The sequence below is a fragment of the Meles meles genome, chromosome Y, assembly GCF_922984935.1.
Source record: "Meles meles chromosome Y, mMelMel3.1 paternal haplotype, whole genome shotgun sequence".
Taxonomy (NCBI): domain Eukaryota; kingdom Metazoa; phylum Chordata; class Mammalia; order Carnivora; family Mustelidae; genus Meles; species Meles meles.
In genome coordinates this window covers 10,921,666-10,935,951 of record NC_060088.1, presented here as the reverse complement: position 1 = coordinate 10,935,951, position 14,286 = coordinate 10,921,666, and the positions used below count along the sequence as shown (strand labels likewise).

The 14,286-nt window shown below is 43.2% G+C and overlaps 1 pseudogene; it reads right to left on the bottom strand.

Annotated features, from left to right (window-relative positions):
* Nucleotides 1-376: 376 nt before the first annotated feature.
* Nucleotides 377-8,370, bottom strand: LOC123935920 (annotated as a pseudogene).
* Nucleotides 8,371-14,286: the final 5,916 nt, after the last annotated feature.

Below are 14,286 nucleotides of genomic sequence, written 5' to 3'. Positions count from 1 at the left end.
CCTGAGCACAGGGTTCCTTCAGAGGCCACTAGGCCTCCCTCCAGGTCACAGGGAGCCCAGCAGGGAACCCAGGTTAGGAGGGCTACCGGAGGCCACCGGCCTTGCTCCCAAGATGACCTTGTGCAGGCGGGGAAGGACTACTTTCTGGGTCCACGCACGGAGGCCCCCTTCTGGCTCACTGCGTCTCATCACGCCCAGGGGGCCACAAAGCCCCATGCTCATCCACCCCCATCTTCCTGCGGGGTTGAGGGGCGGGCAGGGAACCACGATCTCTGCCCCGGGCATTGCAGCTCCAGCCCCAGGCTGCCGAGGGGGCGGGGGGGGGGGGGGGCGCTCAAGAACGCGTGGCCCCGCCCCTGCGGGGGGTGGGCCGCTGTCAGAGCACCTGCAGCTTACAGGTGCAGGTTACGTTGCCGAGCACCAGTCCCCACATGGCCAGCAGCTCGGCTGGCAGCAGCTTGTGCACCTCAAGCATGGAGCGGAAGAAGCAGAGCTCCTTGTTCATGCGGCCGTTGTGGTTCCGGGAGATGCCGAACGTCTTGCAGCCCTCATGGGCCGTGGGCTGGACGCTCAGACACATGCCGAGGAAGACGTCGTCGATGGGGTACAGCTCCACCGTGTCGCAGGCGCGGTGCAGGCGCCGGGCCAGGCCGCGGGCCATGAGAAAGCCGCCGCCGCCCGCGTGTGGTGGGTAGCTGGCCTTGCTGTACCGGACCCCCGGGATGTAGTACTTGTCCTTCTTGCGGATGGGCCAGGCGTGCTGCAGGATGTCGCCCACGAACAGGTCCTCCTGCGGCTGCGGGTCGGCCAGAAACTCCAGCATGTTGGTGGGGTTGACGAAGACGTCGTCGTCGCCCTTGAAGATGAACTGGACATGGAGGTAGCAGATGTCGAACCACTTGAGGAAGTGGAACTCCTTGAGAGGTTGAAGCCGTCCAGAAAGTCCCACTGCAGGATGTCGCCATACAGCCGGTCCTCGCAGGCCAGCAGCTGCTGGTAGTGGGCGCGCTCCTCCTGCTTGGAGGCGGTGCCCAGCAGGAAGAGGGTGCGCACACCGCCGCAGCTCCCCGACTCCTGCTCCCGGCCCCAGGTCTGGCGATGGCCTCGCGGCGATCGTGCTGCGTGATGACCGACTTGACCACCACCAGCAGGTAGACGGCGCCGGGGCACTTCTCCGGGTAGTTCAGCAGCATGGGGAAGTAGCAGCAGTGCCGGTTGGTCAGAAACTGCCAGAAATGGGGCTCCAGGCCCTGGAACCAGGGCTGGTGGGTCAGGTTGACGTTGGCTGAGCAGGTAGTGATGCTGACATCCCAAGTCTGGGGCCCTCGCGGGGCCATGGCGGTGGGGACAGACACATCCTTGGGGTTCTTTGAGAAGCCGTTGGGGTTCATCAGGTGTCTGCTGGGGCTCTGGGCCTTCTGTAGCTCTCGGGTGGGCCGCGGGCGCTCTTGCGGTAGACGGTCAAACTGGGCTGGAATACTGTTTGTTAACCGCCAGGAGGAGAGCCAGGGACAGGCACATGCTCTTGTGGACAGTTTTCTTCCTGGAGGGGTAGGGGGAAGGAGCGGTGGGCATGGAAGGTGGCACGGACGAGAGAGGAAAGGATGAGTCCCCTGTGACTTGTTGGGAGCTGCAGGGAGGCACATACTCAAGTCAGGAGGCACCCCCCTGTGGTTAGAAGAGGGACCTGCTTTCTCTGCCCCCCCCCCCCCCCCCGCACTGCTTCTCTGCCAGGACCAGGGGACCCAGGCAAGCCCTGCAGCTTGACTCTGCCACGTACAAGCGAAACGACTCTGAATGGGTCCCCCTTACAGTCTCCAAACCGTGGTTTCTTTTTCCCCTCAATAAGGATAACAAGGAGTCGGAGCACTCGGGGGGTCCCCCAGTAGGTGTGCAGTCCGGGGAATGTTGTGTGTCTCTAAGGACGACCTCTGGTGGAGATTTCTGCTTGTTCCCCAACCCCAGCAAGCCACCCTGTTTGCTTTCATTTTCCTCTCCAAACCTGATGAACCATTGGGGTGAACCTTGGGCGGGGAGAACCAATCCGGAGGGGCAGACTTAGGACTTGCTCTACAGCCACGGAGCTCAATAACCTGTGGAGACACTGGGGAGAGTCTCTAACGGGGGACCTGAAGAAGCCTGTCCGTTCCCCTTCCACCTCATGCATCCGACGCAATGCAATACTGCCCACATGGCTGATGGAGGCCTGAGAAGGGCGCAGGCGGCTTCTGGCACGACCGACGCCCTCTTGCCACAGCAACTCCATTTGGGCCCCACTGTCTTCGTATCCCGCTCCCGCTTGGAGAGAGAAGGTCCCCCATCTCTACCCTGGGAAGGGGACACATTCGGGTTTTATTTTGCAGGGACGCTCCTTGCCCAGATGGCCCCTACCACACCTATTTCAAAGAAGAAATTAAGGCCTTTTGCAGGAATGCTGGCAGATCCAGAGCACACGCAGCGTGGAGTGGGGACTCCCGAGGACCCTCTGTCCTCAGCTCACACTCTGAAGGTGGCCAGGCCTCCCGCCCGGGTCTCTCTTGCCGAGACACAGGGACTGAGGGCTACTAAGAAGAGGCAGGATAGTAGTGTTGGCCTCACAGGGCCAGGCCAAGAGGGAGACAGTCCGGATCCCCGGGGTGGAGTGGGGCTGGGGGAGATGCAGGACCAGGGCGAACGGAAGAAAGAGACTGCAATGTATGTTACAGGGACTCTGGAGAAGCCGGGGGTGGCCTTCAGGACTGGCTGGTTGAAGGTGAAGGCACCCAGGGCAAGTGAATGTGGAGTACCCTGGAGCGACATTTTCCCTTGGGGTCCCAGGGTTTCCCTGTGTATGCGGTGAAGACTGGGTCATTCCCAGGTGCTGGAGTGGGGGCTTTTGGAAACGGAGATTCGACCCTCCCAAAAGGGACAGTAGAATGTTCCGGGATCAGAGTCTCCTGGGGATTTCAGCGAATCACCCCCCCCCACCCCGCCCCAGTTTGGGAGATCCAGGCTGGAGGAAGTCCCGCGGGGGTCACTCCAGGGGAGGGGGATGCGGCGAAGGTGTCCCTCCGCTCCAGGCCGGTCCACCTGCACGGCCCCACTCCATTTCTAGGACAAAAGTCCCGCAGCAGAGGAAGGAGAAAGGAAGAGGCGGAGAGGTGGAGGACCGGAGGCTCTAGCTCCCCGGGAGAATGAAGAGCCCCTCGCGGGTGAGGTAGAGGTGTGGGGTCGCCAAGGACGTAGGATGCCCTCGTAATGGGGGACGGGACCCAACTTCCCCGAGAGACCTTGGGTCCCCAAAGCCCGGGGTCCGGGAGTGGGATCGAGGTGCAGAGGAGCCCGTGCCGCGGGAGCCGAGGGGCCGCCAGCGAGGGCAGCGCGCACAGGTCCCGCGGATCCCCCGCCCCCTCGGATTGGTTGGGGCGCCGCTCCGCGTCGGGCATCCCAGCAGTCGCCGAGCCCGTCGGTCGCGAGAAACTGAGGCCAGTCCCGGGGCACCGAGCGCGGCATCATCCCCCGATCCGCGGGAGCGGCCCGGAGCCCCCGGCGCCTGTGCGTCTCCCCGACCTCGGGAGGAGGGAGCCGGGGTCCCCGCCCCCCCCGCCTCTGCCCCCCGCCCGACGGCCCAGACAGGGCCCCCTTTCACCCAGAGACGTGGCGGCTCCCGCGGGGCGACGGGGCCGGGCGCGCGGGTCGCGGCTCTGGGCGCCATGGCTCCGGACCGCACGTCTGTTAAAATTTTCTATTTCTTCCTGTTTCAGTTTTGGTAATTTTTATGTTTCTAGGAATTTGTCCATTTCTTCTAGGTTGTCCAATTTGTTGACATATAGTTTTTCATGATATTCTCATACATAATGTGTGTGTGTGTTTATACACATATATATGTATGTATACATATGTACGTATTTGTATTTTTGTGGTGGTGTTTTTTTCCACCTTCTTTTGTGATTTTATTTATTTGAGTCCTTACCCTTTTTTTTCTTTTAATTATATCTGGCTAGAGGCTTATTAATATTACTGATTTTTTTGAAAGAACAAGCTCCTGGTTTCATTGATCTCTTTTGGCTTTTGTTGTTGTTGTTTGTTTATTTCTGCTCTAATCTTTATTATTTCCTTTCTTCTGCTGCTTTTAGGTTTTGTTTGTTGTTCTTTTTCTAGCTACTTTATGTAAAATATGAAATTGTTTATTTGAGACTTTTTCCCCTCTTTCTTAAGGTAGGCTTGTATCACTATATACTTCCCTCTTTGGACAGCTTTTGCTTCATCCCAAAGATTTTTGGACCACTGTGTTTTCATTTTTATTTGTTTGCATGTTTTCAAAATTTCTTCTTGATTTCCCAGTTGCCCCACTCATTGTTCAGTGGCATGTTTTTAATCTCTGTTATCTTCATTATTTTAATCTCCATTATTTATGGTCTTTCCAGATTTTTTTCTGGTGGTTGACTCCCAGTTCATAACACTGAGGTCAGAGAGATGCATGGTATGATCCTGATCTTTCTGAATTTATTGAGGTTTGTTTTATGTGATGTGTTCTGGAGACCTTGAGAATGTGTTTTCTGCTGTTTTAGGATGAAATATTCTGAATAATCTATTAAGTACATCTGGTCCACGGTGTCATTCAAAGCCATTCTTTCCTTGTTAATTTTCTGCTTAGATGAACAACTATTGTTGTCTTACTATAGATTAGTTTCTTTATATTTGCTATTAACTGTTTCATGTATTTGGCTTCTCCCATGTTGGGTTCATAAACATTTACAATTGTTACATCTTCTTGTTGGATTGTGCCCATTATGATTATGTTGTTTCCTTCTTTGTCTCTTGTTACAGTCATTGTTTTTCAAAGTCTAGTATGTTGGATAGAAATATTGCTACTCTACTTTCCTTTGACATCTATTCCCATGACAGATGCTTGTTTAACACCTCACTTTCAATCTGCAGGTCTCCTTAGGTCTATAATGAGTTTCTTGTAGGCAACATATAGATGGGTCTTTTTTAAAAAAAATTCATTCTGACTTTTTTTTAAAAAAAATTCATTCTGACTTTTTGATTGGAGTGTCTTTTTGATTGGAGTGTTTATTCCGTTTCCATTCAAAGAAATTATTGATAGATATGTATTTACTGCCATTTTATTACTTGTTTTGTTTGAAAATATTTTGATCTATTCTTGTCTTTTACTCATGTTTTGTGATCTTCTTTAGTGATATATTCAAGTTTCCTTCTCTTTATTTAGTGCATATTTTTATTGTTTTAAATTTTTTTTTAAAGATTTTATTTCTTTACTTTTGAGGGAGAAAGAAAGAGAGTGAGTGGAGAGGGAAGGCATAGAGGGAGAGAGATAAGGAGGTTCCCCACTGGGGAGGAAGTCTGATATGGGGCTCAGAACCCTGAGATCATGACCTGAGCTGAAGGCAGATGCTTAACTGATTGAGCCACCTAGGTGCCCCTATTAGTGGGTTTTGATACATTGGGTTTGTATATAATCTCTTCTGCCTATGCCAGTCTATATTAAGTTATTAGTTGTTTAAGTTTGAGTCTATTATTTCCCCTCTGCACATTTAAGGTATCTGTTATTATAGTTTAAATTCTTTTATTTAGTGAGTCCCCTGGGTAATACATTACAGAAACATTCATTTTTACTGTTTTTGTATTTTCCTGTCTTTTTTATTGTCACATATGATCTCTCCTTTTCCCTCAAATGGTCCCCTGTAATATTTCTTGCAGGACTGGTTTAATGGTTGTGAACTACTTTAGCTTTTGTTTTCCTGAGAAACCCTTTATCTTTCCTCCTACTTTGAATAATGGCCTTGCTAACAGAATACCCTGGGCTGCAGATTTTTCTCATCTAGCACATTGACTATTTTATATCGCCCTCTTCTGACATGCCAACTTTCTGTGGACAGAGCTGGGTATGGCTATACCCAAGGCCAGCCTCAACCAGCAGTACACCCACAGCCAATTCACCCCATTCATAACAAGAGGGAGAAAGCAGCCCACACAGGGGGTACAACCAGATTCTGGTGAACAGGGCAGATCATAAGGCAGGGTACTACAGGAGGTTTTCTTCATAAGGTCACTATTTTCATGAACAGGAGAGGTAGCTGACTTTCCTTATTCCCAGAAACAGACACAGAGAGTGGGGAAAAAATAACAGAGGAATATATCCCAAATGAAAGAAGAGGACAAAACCACAGCAAGAGACTAAATGAAATAGAAATAAGTGGTATGTCTTGGTCGTAGCCAGCTTTTGTTGATTTTGATGGGAATTCTCCCTCTCCTAGGAGGAAGTGCATTGGTCCATACCACAGGAATCCATAGTTTGGAAACTCAAAAATGGGTCCTGTATCTGAGATAAAAATGCTCAGTCACAGGCTGGGTGAACACAGAATTTGGGTGGAAACTAGGGACACAAGAGTGATTGACTGCTTTTCTGTGAGGGCTCACTGAAGAGTGGGGGCATGGACATTCAGTTCCTGGGATAGAGATTGAGGCGCTACCATTTTCATTCTGTATGAATGCAAGGCAAGTGCAGTTTCGCCAGGGTAAGGACAACAGACTGCAAGGACAATTTCATCAGGCTAAGGACAGCACAACAGGCCCCTCCCCGAGAAGACCAGCAGGAACATTCAGCTATCACTGAGTACACTGATCATACACAACTGCAATCCTTCAGCTCCTGGGGAAAACAGTATATAGCATTTGTGGCTTTTTATTATTCTTTAGTCTTTGTTTTATTTTTTCTCACCATATTCTTATTTTATGAATTCTTTTTTTAAAAGATTTTATTTATTTATTTGACAGAGGGAGAGAGATCACAAGTAGGCAGAGAGGCAGGCAGAGAGGGGGGATGGGAAGCAGGCTCCCCACTGATCAGAGAGCCTGATGCGGGGCTGGAACCCAGGACCCTGGGATCATGACCTGAGCCAAAAGCAGAGGCTTTCACCCACTGAGCCACTCAGGTGCCCCTATTTTATCAATTCGTTTCTTGTTTTTTAATTTCTATTTTTAGACCCATGTTATATATGTATATTTTTAATTTTTGGTTCTATTTTGGTTTTATTTTTATTTTATTTTTGTGTGTATATGTATATGTTTCACTTTCTTTTTTTTTTCACTTTCTTAACTATTTTCCTAGTTTCCTTTAACAAGTGGGACAAAATGCACTCAGGATCTAGTTTAGTGTTTTGTTCTTTTTTACCTTTTCTTCCCCCTTATTTTGTTTTGTCTCCTCCTTCACCTCCTCCTGCTGGTTGTTGCTATTTTTGTATTTTCTCTTTCTTCTATTCTTTTCTGGACATAATGATGAGATGGAGAAATTCAACCCTAAAGAAAGAGCCAGAAGTAGTATTCTCTGCCATGGAATTAATAATATGAATATAAGATGTTGGAACTAGAATTCAAAACAACGATTATAAAGCTACTACTTGGGCTTGAAAGAAACATAGAAGACACTAAAGAATCAGTTTACTATAGAAATAAAGGAACTAAAATCTAATCAGGTTAAAATTTAAAATGCCATTACTAAGATGCAATAAAAAACAGAGGCTCTAACTGCTTGGATAAATGAGGCAGAAGAGAGAGTTAGTGACATAGAAGACAAAATGATGGGCAATAAGGAAGCTGAGAAAAAGAGGAAAACAGCTATGGTCATGAGGGGAGAATTGGAGAGATCAGCAATACCACGAAGTGAAATAATATTTCGGTACTTGGTATCTGGGGTACCAAAGGATAAAGAGAGGGAGAGGGGCAGAAAGTTGATTTGAACAAATTATAGCTGAGAACTTTCTTAAGCTGGGGAAGGGAACAGGCATTTAAGTCCAGGAGGCACAAAGGACCCTCCACTCAATCAATAAAAATAGGTCAACATCATGACATATAACACTGAAACTTGCAAATTTCAGAAGAGAAAATCATGAAAGCAGCTCAGAACAAGAGAGCCCAAAAATCTTAACTTAAAAAAAAAAGAAAAGTGGATGAATAGACTATTTACAAGATAATAAATCAACTTTTACTTTATTTTTTAAAAAATATTTTATGTATTTATTTGACACACACGCGCACACACACACACACACAGAGTGCAACACAAACAAGGGGAATGGCGGGCAGTGGAGAAGCAGGCTCCCTGCTGAGCAAGGAATCAGATGTGGGGCTCGATCCCAAAACCCTGGGATCATGACCTGAGCTGAAGGTAGATGCTTGATCATCTGAGCCACCCAGGCATCCGTGATAAATCAATTTTTAAACACGGCAAACATTTTTGCTGTGATGCTTATATTCTCCAGCTTATTATATTTTCTAAATTCTAAGAAAATATTAACTAAAAATATTTGTGTATTGTTAATCATCCAAAAGAATGGATTAAGGCCACATGTTGCACCAGAGAGTCATTAGTGATACTTGACATAATAGGACAATAAATTTTTCTTAAACTTCTTCATAATTAAAAAAAGCTCTAAATAATATAATCCCAATAATAAATAGCTAGCTTATTTTTTTTTTATTTACAGCATGACAGTGTTCATTGTTTTGGCATCACACCCAGTGCTCCATGCAGTACGTGCCCTCCCTATGACCCACCACCTGGTTCCTCAACCTCTCACCCCCTGCCCCTTCAAAACCCTCTGGTTGTTTTTCAGAGTCCATAGTCTCTCATGGTTCATCTCCCCTTCCAGTTTCCCTCAACTCCCTCTCCTCTCCATCTCCCCCTGTCCTCCATGTTCTTTGTTATGCTCCACAAATAAGTGAGACCATATGATACTTGACTCTCTCTGCTTGACTTATTTTGCTCAGCATAATCTCTTCCAGTCCCGTCCATGTTGCTACAAAAGTTGGGTATTCATCCTTTCTGATGGAGGCATCATACTCCATTGTGTATATGGACCACATCTTCCTTATCCATTCATCTGTTGAAGGGCATCTTGGTTCTTTCCACAGTTTGGCGACCGTAGCCATGGCTGCAATAAACACTGGGGTACAGATGGCCCTTCTTTTCACTACATCTGTATCTTTGGGGTAAATACCCAGCAGTGCAATTGCAGGGTCATAGGGAAGCTCTATTCTTAATTTCTTCAGGAGTCTCCACACTGTTCTCCAAAGTGGCTGCACTAACTTGCATTCCCACCAACAGTGTAAGAGGGTTCCCCTTTCTCCACATCCTCTCCAACACACATTGTTTCCTGTCTTGATAGCTAGCTTATTTTACCTTAAAAGTATATCATGTAGTTTCTACAAATAATGATGATTAAAACAAGTGAATAGGCTAATTAATACAGCCCTAATCAATAAAATAGCTAATTGGGAAGTCAAAAAATAAAGAGAGACAAAAGATACTGAGATAATACATTGAAGGGAGGGATCAAAACTATTTATTTATGTATTTTTATATTAAGTTTTTATGTAAATTCCAGTTAGTTAACACAGTATAATATTAGTTTCAGGAGTAGAATTTAGTGATTCAACAATTTTGTACAGCACCGTGTGCTCAGCACATGTGCCCTTCTTAATCCCCATCACCTGTTTAACTCCTCTCCAACCTAGCTCCCCTCTGGTAGCCATCAGTTTGTTCTGTAGAGTTAACAGTCTGTTTCTTGGTTTGTCTCTCTCTCTCTTTTTTTCCTTTGCTCATTTGTTTTGTTTTTTAATATTCCACTATGAGTGAAATCATATGGTATTTGTCTTTCTCTGACTTATTTCACTCAGCATTAGACACTCTAGCCCCATCCATGTCATTGCAAGTGGCAAGATTTTATTTTATTTACTTTAATAAAATACAGGATTTTTTAAAAAGCTTTTATTTATTTATTTGACAGAGAGAGAGAGAGATCACAAGTAGTTAGAGAGGCAGGCAGAGAGAGAAGAGGAAGCAGGCTCCCCACAGAGCAGAGTGCCCGATGCGGGGCTCAATCCCAGGACCCCGAGATCATGACTTGAGGCAAAGGCAGAAGCTTAACCCACTGAACCACCTAGGCACCCCTCAAGTTTTAATTTTTCATTACTAATATATTATATTATAATATTTTATATTATAATATTTTATTTTTCATCACTAATATATTAATATGCATATTAATATGATATAATTTATTAAATACTAATACATATACTAATACAATATATTCTGCCTGTTTTATGTGTGCATGCATGTGTGTGTGTGTATACAACATATTCTTTATATATATTATGTATGTAATATATATATTCTTGTGCTTTCCATATTTTGGCTATTGTTGATAATGCTGCTGTTCAACTATCATGGTGCATGTGGGATCAACACTTTTAAGATTTTGGATTATATATAAATCTACTATATCTTATTTTGTTATGTATTTTAATATACATATACATATATTATACATACACATAAACATAAACATCTTACATATATACAATATATTATACACATGTCACACGTATCACACATGTGTTATATGTATATTATACACACATGTATATATTATATGTATGCACATATATATGTATGCCTATACATACATATAATGTATATTATATTATTTAATTATATGTTTGTTATATAATCATAAATACAATATTAATTATATACTATTGAATCATATATAGCATACATATAAGTATGTATATGTACATATCTGCACATGCACACACACAATACACATATAATACATATACGTATACACATGTATATGTGTATCACATGTATGTATATGTATATCCACAAACATGTATATGTATTTTATGCATCTGTGTATATGCATACATATGTACATGTACCATATGTGTATATTATATATGTACGTGTATATATACACACATCTATTTACATGTATATGCAGGCATTGTATATTGCATATATATAACGGTATGTTTATATATGTATGTATGTTTTATGTATGATATATGTATATAATTGTACACGTATTCAGTGTTAGGTCTGGGTTTTGCAAGCATGCATTTATCTATTCTGGTGGAGGGTAAAAATGGTATCTGCCAGCATATTTGTGTGTGTGTATGTGTGTGGGTATAAGATACATTATACATATGCAATGTAAATGTATAATGTATGTATACATGCTTATATATACATGTATGTATTATATATAATATATATATTATACACAGATATTTTACATATATAAATATTTATGTGTATATATACAAAAACAGATATACATACATTACATATATACACACATACACACACAAACACACATGCAAACACACACATATTCATACTTGGGCTTTCCATATTTTGGCTATTGTTGATAACACTGCTGTAACTATTGGTGATAGTTCCATGTGGGATCAACACCTCTTAAAATGTAGGATTAAAATGGGGATGTACTGTTGCTCTACAGGAATAACAGATATATTGCAATCATTGTAGAATTTTGAAGGATGGCAGAGAATTAAGTTCCTTGTCTATAGATGTTGCATGTTGGACCTTGGCTTAAGTGTATATAGAGTTGTTAGTCAATAAAGACATAAATATCAAGTAAAATAACTCAGAAATCTAGACAGGACATTGAAAAAACAAACAGCAGCAACATCAGACTTGAAAGCTGTTGAAGAACATAACTGCACAGTTTGAAGCTGGTTCTTCCTTTGACTAGCCAGGTGAAATAATTTTCCTTAGTATAATAAAAGGGTTGGGAAAAATATCTTTATCTCAATTTTTTTGTGCTTAAGATGAAATGAAATATTCTGTGTTTAGGAAAGATGATGGAGTGGAAGGATCCTGAACTAGTTGCATTTCACAGATACATGTGGATAAGAGCAACATTGCATGGCTCTGGAAATGATCTGAAGATTGGTGGAACAGACCCTTCATGGTTAATCATGCAGAGGAGGTGATATTGAAAAGGCGAGAGGGGTAGAGACACTAAGACTAAGAACACAAAGACTAACAGCCATAAACAGGGACACCACAAGCATGGAAAACTAAGAAGAGCAGAACCATAGCACAACTCACTGGGAAGACAAGACGCCATAATATCTGTCTTTGAAAAATAGTACGGCTTAACACTGAGAACTTTAAAAATCAGCACTCTTAACTCCAGGTGAACTGAGGGAAGTAGGAAACAAATTCCTTGCCCTTAGAAAGTCACCATAAAATAAATAACCCAGACCGAGACACAGCACAGAAGCAGCAGTCTAAAAGTGTGTCAGGTGCACATAAAGAAGATTTACTGATTAATCTTTACTGAATGTGTGCTGGGAGGGTCAGGAATCTGCAGATTTTTCCAAGAACAAATGTGCTGGCAGATGCCATTTTTCTTCCCCTCCAATAGGCTAGGCAGATGCATGCTTGCAAAACTCAGCCCTAACACTACATCTACCTTGCTACTCCACCCAGGTGATCCTCTGCATGCTCAGCCCAACCAAACTTCCACCCTTGGTAGGCATCACGCCAAAGCCCACCCACCCTGCAACACCTGGCTGGCTCCTACTCTGGAATGGGTGAAACTCCAAAGTGACTCCTGTCATGTGAAGGGGAAGAGATAACTCCACACACTGGCTGGGCTGCTTAACTAGCTGTGCAGGAAGGAAACTCAGCCCTTTGGTAAACCTAAAGCTGTCAGAGAAACTAATTGCAGATAGCCACTCTCAGTGCTGTCTCTGCCCAACAATGAGCCTATAGCTGCTGAAGACAGGCCTCTTACCAGTGCAGGGAAAAATCTCTGGCAAATGTACCCATACCAGGCAAAGCAGATCTGTAGAAGACTGAAGTGAAGGTAATCATGGCCCAAAAAACAGAAGAGCACATGGCACCAATGACTTCTACCCAAGGCCATTATTTTCAGGAAGTTAGCTGACCTACGTAATACATAGAAACAAATACACAGAGACACATTAAATGAGAAGTCAGAGGAATATGTACCAAATGAAAAAGAAAAACTCACAGAAAAAGAAGAAAATAAAAAGCAGATAAGCAGTATGCCTTATTTAAAAAATTAAGGTAATGGTCACGAAAATACTCACCAGACTTAAGGAAAGAGGGGATGGAGTCAGTATCAACAAACAGACAGAAAATACAAAAAATAACATGAATTCAAAAATACAATAATTGAAAAAATAGAAGGAATTCATAGTATATTAGATGGTGAAGAACAGTGGATCAGTGAACTGGAAAACAGGGTAATGGAGGAAACAAGTTGAGCTGAAAAGGGAGAAAAGAATAGTTAAAAATGACAATAAGGGAACCTAATAAGCATAGAATAATTTTATAGAGGGACTCCAGGAGGGTAAAAGAGAGAAAAGAGGACAGAAAACTTACCTGAAGAAATAATAGCTGAATACTTCCTTAATTTGGTGAAGGAAATGGACATCAAGGTCTAGAGAGAAGAGAACTCCTAACAAGATGAAACCAAAGAGGTCCACGCCAAGAAACACAGCAATTAAAATGGCAAAAAGCAAGAATAAGGAAAAGTTTTTAAGCAGCAAAGAAAACAGTTATGTATAAAGAAAAGCTCTCAGGACAGCAGCTGATTTTTCAGCAGAAACTTTGCAGGCCAGAAGAAAGTGGAAAAGGCCATACCCAGAAGTAAGAAAATAATGAAAGAAAAAAATTCCACAGGTAGAAGAAAACAGATAGTGAAGATAGTAGATTAATCACATATAAAGCCAGTATATGGAGGTTGAACAATTATATTTACAAAAAAAAAGTCAAGGAATACAGAAAATATAAAGATGTAGTATGACATCATACATGTGTTAATGAGGATAAAAATTTATTGCCTTTGAAATATGTTCAAACTTAAGCAACCATCAACTTAATACAGACTGCTATACACCTAAGATGTTATATACGAACCTAATGGTAACCACAAATAGAAAACCTATAATAGGTTTTTGTACACTAACCATAAAGATAAAGGAATCCAAAATGTAAGACTAGAGATTGCCACCAAACCACAATGGAAGAAAGGAAGAGAAGAATGGAACTGAGAAGAACAACAAAACAACCAGAAAACAAGTAATAAAATGACAATAAATACATATCTATCAGTGATTACTTAAGATGTAAATAGATAAATACCCCCATCAAAAGACACTAGGTGACTGAATGGGAAGAAAAAAGCAATAAGGCTCATCTATATGCTACCTACAAGAGATTTACTTCAAATCTAATGTCACATGCAGATTAAAAGTGAAGGGTGGAAAAACATTTACCTGCAAATGGAAGCAAAAAATTCCAGGGTAGGAATACTTGTATCAGATAAAATAGACATTAAAAAAAAAAAAAAAAAAAAGAGAGGGGTGCCTGGGCGGCTCAGCATTAAGCATCTGTCTTGGCTAGGGTCATGATCCCAGGGTCCTCAGACTGAG